Raw genomic sequence first — 7,731 nt, forward strand, 5'->3', positions numbered from 1 at the left:
GACTAGACAAACAAGCACATATCAGGACCCACTGCAGTTTGCTTATCGGCGTGGACTTTGGAGTTGAAGATGCCATCATACACCAGCTTCAGCAAACTCACTGTCATCTAGAAAAGGCAGACAGCACTGTGAGAGTCATGTTCTTTGATTTCTCCAGTACATTTAACACAATCCAGCCTGATTTGCTTTGTCAGAAAGTCCAGAAAACTCAGGTGGAGGCCTCAACAATCACCTGGATCAAAGACTACTTGACAAACAGACCACAGTTTGTGAGACTGAAGGGTTGTTTGTCTTACCACGTGGTCAGTAGCTCAGGAGCACCACAGGGGACTGTACTCTCACCATTCCTTTTCACTCTGTAAACCTCAGATTTCCAGTACAAAACAAACTCCTGTCATCTGCAGAAATATTCAGATGACTCTGCAGTAGTCGGTTGTATCAGAGATTGAAAAGAAGCTGAGTACAGGGAACTGGTGGACCGCTTTGTGGCATGGTGTGGAAATTATCATCTCATCTTGAATGTGAACAAAACAAAGGAGATGATTGTAGATTTCAGGAGAAATGGGAACAGGTTCAACCCTATTTCCATCATGGGAGAAGAAGTGGAGGTGGTGGTGAAGTATAAATACCTTGAGGTTCACCTGGACAACAGACTAGACTGGAAATGCAACAGTGAAGCCGTCTACAAGAAGGGACAGAGCAGACTATACTTCTTGAGGAAGCTGAAGTCCTTCAACATTTGCAGCAAGATGCATATCTTCTATAAGTCTGTTATAGAGAGCACTATCTCTTCTGCCATCATCTGCTGGGGTATCAGCACCAGAGCAAGTGACTTAAAAAAGATCAACAAGCTCATAAAGAAGGCTGGCTCAGTTCTGGGAACTCCTAGAACCTTTGGAGATGATTGTTCAAAGAAGGATTTTTTATAAAATGAAGAACATTATAGACAACCCTCAGCATCCTCTTCATCAGACTATCATACAACAACAAAGTGTCTTCAGTCAGAGGCTCCTTCAAATCCATTGTAGGACAGACCGTTACAAGAGATCCAACATTTTTCAGTCAGGTCATCTGGACAGTTTTTTTTTTTTTTTTTTGTGCTGAAACGTTTCGCCTTCGATCCGGAAGGCTTTATCTGTCAAGGAAACGCACAACAAAACTGATTCTTCTCCCAGCAGCTTACTCCAAAGTGGAACAAACCAGTTCTGCTTGTGATAAGATGGTCTCTTTGGTACGCCCCTCCTCCATTGCCAGCCCTCCTCTTTGTTGACAGTCTTGTCAAACTGGTTGAAAACAACAAAGTCCATGCTCAATAATCCAGGTATAAAATCCAACATTTTTCAGTCAGGTCATCTGGACAGTTTATTTTTTTTTTTTTGTGCTGAAACGTTTCGCCTTTGATCCGGAAGGCTTCATCAGTTGATTGAGAGCTGACACAAAATGAATCTGTTGCTTTGACCAGAGGGTCTCACAGTAAAATCATACAACACAGCGTTATTTTCACAGATCAGAGAGCAGGTTTCTCTAAAGCTGACCAACGGTGACTTTAACTTTCGACGGGAAAAAAAAACAACTTTCGACGGAACTCAGCGTTTTGTGCATGCGTCTGAATACAGCTACACTAGGGCAAGCCAGCTTTAGTTAGCTTGTAGCTTTGCTACTTAGCTCTCGAAGAAATGACTTTAACGCCACTTGCGCACAGTTTTCAACTCAAAAAAAGTATTATTTAAACTGAAAACTCTGATTTTACATCAGACTCAGCATTACTGCAGTTAGCAGGTAGAAGACAGATCTATATCATAGGCTAAATTTCTGTCGTTTCTACCTTATGCTGTATATCTGGCATCTGTACTCATCCCTTTAGTTGGCAGCTCAGAACACCACATACAGAACACCATGGACTTTGTGGATAAGGTGAGGGATGTCATCATGGAGACTGATGAAACAATGGTCTCTTTTGATGTCACATCACTCTTTACATGCATTCCTGTTGATGATGCAGTAGAGGTGGTCAGTTTAAGATTAAAATCAAACGCCACTCTGAGCAGCAGGACCACGCTTTCCACAGAACAACTGTGTCAACTCTTGAAACTGTGCCTGCAGTCAACCTACTTCACATATGGGGTGCAATATTATAGGCAGAAACATGGGTGTGCTATGGGATCTGCAGTTTCTCCTATTGTTGCCAACCTGTACATGTATGAGGTAGAATAGAGAGCCTTGACGTCCTTTTCAGGGACACCACCAAGTCATTGGTTCAGGTATGTTGACGACACCTGGGTTAAAATTAAATCTCAGGAAGTCTAACATTTTACTGACTACATGAACTCTGTGGATAAATACATCAAGTTCACACAAGAAGATGTAAAATAAATGGCAAGTTAGCTTTCTTGGACTGTGAGGTCTCAGTCTCTGATAGAGAACATTTGCAAACTGAGATGTACCACAAACCCACCCACACAGACCAGTATTTGCAGTTTGACTCCCATCACCCTTTGGAGCATAAGTTAGGAAGTCATCAGGACTCTGTACCACAGAGCAGACAGCATCCCCACTAACTCTGGAGCCAGGCAGAAGGAGAAATCCCACACAAGACAGGCTCTAGAGCAATGTGGATATCCTAACTGGGCCTTCCTGAAAGCAGAGAAGAAACACAAACTTGACTCCAGTCAGCCATCAGGTGAAAAGGAGGAACCCAGACCAGTGGTCATTCCGTATGTTGAGGGAGTATCAGAGAAACTGAGACGTTTATTTTCTAAACGCAACGTCCCAGTGGCTTTTAAACCCCAAAATACATTACGGCAAAGACTGGTTCATCCCAAAGATCCAGTCCCCCGGCACAAACAGAGTAATATTGTGTATGCTGTTCAGTGTCAGGAGGGCTGTGATCAGTCTTGCATCGGGGAAACTAAACAGCCACTGGCCAAAACTGTTACTGTTAAGGTTGTTTAGGTGTTAATTCCCAATCTACATATGTGTGTGTGTGTGTGTGTGTCTTATCTCAGTCAGCTTTATAACCTGAATCTCTCACTCTCTGCTCTTTGAATTGAGAAAGCTCCTGGTATGAGGAGCGAAACGTCTTCTGTTACAAATAAAGTCCAGTTGTTTTTGTATTGAACACTTTTTGAATTCATCATGTCCTGGATGACTGAGAATCTTCACCAGCACTGGCCAAAAGGATGGCCCAGCACAGAAGAGCAACAACATCAGGCCAGGACTCTGTGGTCTACACTCATCTCCAGGCCAGCGGTCAATCTTTCAGGGATGAAGATGTTCACATCCTGGATAGAGAGGAACGATGGTTTGAGAGAGGAGTAAATGAGGCCATCTTTGTGAAAAGAAATCGTCCATCATTAAACAGGGGTGGAGGCTTTCGTGTTTAACTGTCCCCCTCTCTCAATGCTGTTATTGCTAGTATCACTCAGCCCTCTGTGAATAGTAAACAGCCATTAGTGTGCTAATGATCCATTGTCATGCTGATGGTCCTTCTTGATCATGTGAGCAGCTAGTTTTGGTTGTCAGCAGCAAAACTGGTTGATCCACTCTGAGAAGGTGCTATTTATAAGATTGAGCTGAATACAGCACCTCAGACTAAAGCCCCCAGTATACTGCCGCGTACACCCATACGCAGAGGTGCGCACGTACGCACGCAGAGGTACGAGCATAGCCCCCAGGGCATGTCCGTGCAAAGGTCAAATTTTTACGACCGCATATGCATACGCGGTGCCGCACAATAAACTGCCCAGCGACTGACTGTTTTGTATGCGACACCAATGTATTAAATTCCCCTTCTTCATCTCTGATCTGGCCTTTTCTTTTGTTTTTTTGCCAAGAGGCAAGTGATCTCTTCCTCCTCCGTTGATGCCATGACTGAAATGGTGAGAAATGGAGGAATTTGTGAATATTTCGATGTGACTCAAATATAATGCTGCAATATTTCAGAGAATTCTGACGATAATGATAAATTTTGGGATATAACAAAAAAAAAACAGAAATCATAGTTATTTATTTGACAAAATTAACATGTTGCTTTGCAGTATTATATAAAATTTAGAAAAAACAAGGGGGTATTTTTACTGAAATTATTTTATTTAGTAAAGTATTCAGTCTAAAAATAAAAATGATCCTTCTGTTATTTACATTGAAAAAGTCTGCACAAAATATAGATCAATAAATCCACCACAAAAACTAAAGTGCAGGTACAGTTTCCCAAAATGACCAAATAAAATGAAACGTTGGTTACGTACTGTAACCCCAGATTCTATGAGTATAAGCATAGCCCTTTAAGGCTGTCGCTTGGTGGGTTTATCCCGTTATGCGTAGCATTGCACTGAAAAAATTTAGTCCACGCCCACCTGCTGTGTGGGCCCTACCCGGTCCGTATAAATTACGTTAAGAGCGGGAAATCGGCTCCCAAAATAGCTTTTTCTTCAGCCATTTAGGAGCCAGTGAGGCCCGACGCTTAAAGGGCTACGCCTATACTCATAGAATCTGGGGTTACAGTACGTAACCAACGTTCTATTTCGTATAAGCTTCGCCCTTTAAGGCTGTCGCTTTGTGGGTTAAGGGCGAAGCAGATGTGGTCCTCGCCTCACTGGGTCCATTCGAACACCGTATGAAGCAGAAGCTTGCCCAAAAACATCTCGTCACTCAGCTCCCCATGTGCGTAATTACGCATTGAGTAATTATGTGAGCCATGCACAGACGCATGTTGTATAACTATGCATTCATGGCTGAACAGTATAGACAGAATAATAATAACAAATGAACTGATTATTAATCAAATGAACTGATTGGTAACAATAGTCATTAACTGATTAGTGACAATAGAACCAAAATAACAGACACAACTTGTGACTGATAACACATCTCACACTGTGAAGCATGCAGACAGATGTGAGCTTAAACAGAGTTCCATGAAAACAACAATATTCATTCTGTTAGAGCACTAAGGACAGAATGTGTCATGGAACGTGCCGTCACATCACGTAGATAAGAGCGAATGAATGAGCAGGGTGTTGACCACGCGGCCGCAATGCAAATGTCCTGCATTGTCATACTATTATGCAAGGCAGTCGAAGATGCGATACCCCTGGTCGAGTGTGCCGTAAGGTTGACAGGAGACTCTAAATCTGATGCTCTGTAGGCTTCAGAAATGGCCTCACACAGCCAGTGTGACAAGCGCTGGGTGGATAACGGGCGACCTGCAGATGCATCTCTATAATGCACAAACAAATGTTGAGTTTGGCGCATTACAGCTGTGCGCGCTATGTAACATGTCAACGCCCGCACCGGACAGAGAAGATGGAAAGATGCTTCTTCTTCTGATCTGTGGGGAGGAGGGAAAACCCCTCCAACGATATCGCTCTTGATTTAAAAGAGCTTGTGATGTTTTTAGGCATAAAAGCTGGGTTTGGTCTTAAATCAGCTGAGCTGCCGTCAGCCTGAATTCTAAGACATGACAGAGCGACAGAGAGGGCAGATAAATCACTCACCCTCTTAGTGGATGTTAAAGCCAGCAGCAGGGCTGTTTTAAGAGACAAGAATTTAAGTGGAACCTGATCCATAGGCTCAAATGGAGCTTGATCAGGGCTCGCAGGACCAGCGTTAAATCCCACTGTGGAACAAGTGGGCGTGAAGCAGGCCTGCGTCTCTGTACACCTTTTAGAAAACGCTTCATCAACGGATGATTAAAAGCTGTTCTGTCTACGAACCCTTCGTGGCAGGAAGAGATGACTGCAGCGTACGTTTTAATCGTGCTGAAAGCCAACTTCCTGTCCATCAGCTGTGTAGAAAAGACAGCACGCTGCCTAATGGACATGAGGTGGCCTCTACACCTTTCTCTGTACACCAGCGCTGAAAAAACTGTCCACTTTGATGTGTACAGCGCTGTGGTAGATGCAGCACGTGAATCCTGGATTGTGCGCACTACATCCTGTGGGAGACCCATCCTCTCTATGCAGAACCGCTCAGTGGCCAGACCCACAGGTGCTGGCCTATTTCTGGGTAACTCCTGATCGCTCCTCCTGCCTGGAGGAGAGCGTCCCCTCCACGGCAGTTTCCACGGGTGCCCCGACAGTAGACATTGCAGGACTGGTAACCATGGTGCGTTCACGCGCTCGGGGGCCACCAGGAGAGCTGTCAATCCCTCCTCCTGAACTCTGTTCAGGAACCGTAAAATCGGAGGAGGTGGAGGAAACGCGTAAAGAAGCGTTTTGGGCCATGGGCTGTGGGCAAACGCATCCACGCCCAGCGGTGGTTCGTCTCACGGGCTCAGGGAAAACCATAGTTGACACTGAGCGTTCTCTCGTGTCGCAAACAGGTCCACAGCTGCTTTGCCAAATTTCTGCCACGTCTGAATCATCAGGTCTGGATGGAGAGTCCAGTCCCCGTGACGTGGGCCGCCCCTGGACATCACATCTGCCCCTTTGTTCAGAACACTGGGTATGTAAACTGCTCTGATGGAGAGCAGATTTTGGTGAGCCCAACACAGTAGCTTTCGTGCAATGTGTAACATCTGGGCTGAGCGGATACCCCCCTGCTGGTTTATGTACGCAACAGTCACCTTGTTGTCTGTGTGAATCAACACGTGTTGATTCGGTAGCACGGGAGCAAAGTGCTGAATCACATTCAGCACCGTGAAACACTCCAAAACATTTATGTGGGCAGATGTGTGATGGGGCCACAGCGCCCCTACTGCTTGAGATAGGCATGTCCCCCCCCAGCCTGACAGCGACGCGTCCGTGAAGACTGACACGTGTGACGTGGGTCTGCTGACGGGGGCTCCCTCCGACAGAACCAGGGTGTTTCCTCAGTGTCGGAGGTCTGCTCTCACGGAGGGAGGAACAGTGATCATCCGTCTCTTTTGTTTTACTGGGTCCACACGCAGACGCACAAACCACCTCTGGGGGCGTCTCGTGTAATAAACCCAGCGGGACAACTGTGTGAGCTGATGACATCATTCCTAACAGCTTCATGACGGAGACGGCTGTTACCACTCTGCCAGGTCTTACATGGCGGAGCTGGTCTTTTAAAGTGTCAATTCTCGTTTGTGATAAACGAGCCTTCATGGTGGTTGAATTTAACTCCACTCCCAGATAAACAATTGTCTGGGCCGGGAAAATCGAGCTTTTCTTCCAATTTATGGTGAAGCCCAGATTTAACAGGTGTGATGTCAACACCTGAGCCTGCATCACTGCTTCCTGTCTGGAGCGTGACAGCAGCAGCAGATCGTCCAGGTAAAACAAAACTCTCATCCCTGCTCTGTGTAACGGATGCAGGGCTGTCTCCACACACTTTGAGAACGTACAAGGTGCGAGGGAATACCCGAACGGCAGCCTGTTGTACTGATACTTCATCCCCTGAAAGGAGAAACGCAGGAATTTTCTGTGTTTTGGGATGATCGGTATGTGAAAATAAGCATCTTTTAGGTAGACGGAAAACAAACCAGTCGTTTCTCTGGATGTTGTCCAACAGCTGTCTGGTTGTCAACATGTGAAAATGGTCTGTCCATGATCGCCTTGTTGAAAGCTGACAGATCCAAAATCGGTCTCATCCCTGTGGTCCGTTTGGGAACCAGGAAATAACGTGAGTAAAACCCTGTGTTTTCCTCTCTGTTGGGAACCCTGGAGATTACTTCTTTTATCAGAAGCTCTTGGACTTCTGCATTTAGGGATGAGATTTGGTCTGGTGATGACAGGACCGTCTCTAAAACTCCTCCGAACAGAGGGG

The sequence above is a fragment of the Nematolebias whitei genome, chromosome 7 (genome assembly GCF_014905685.2).
Source record: "Nematolebias whitei isolate Nwh7 chromosome 7, NemWhi1, whole genome shotgun sequence".
NCBI classification, from domain to species: domain Eukaryota; kingdom Metazoa; phylum Chordata; class Actinopteri; order Cyprinodontiformes; family Rivulidae; genus Nematolebias; species Nematolebias whitei.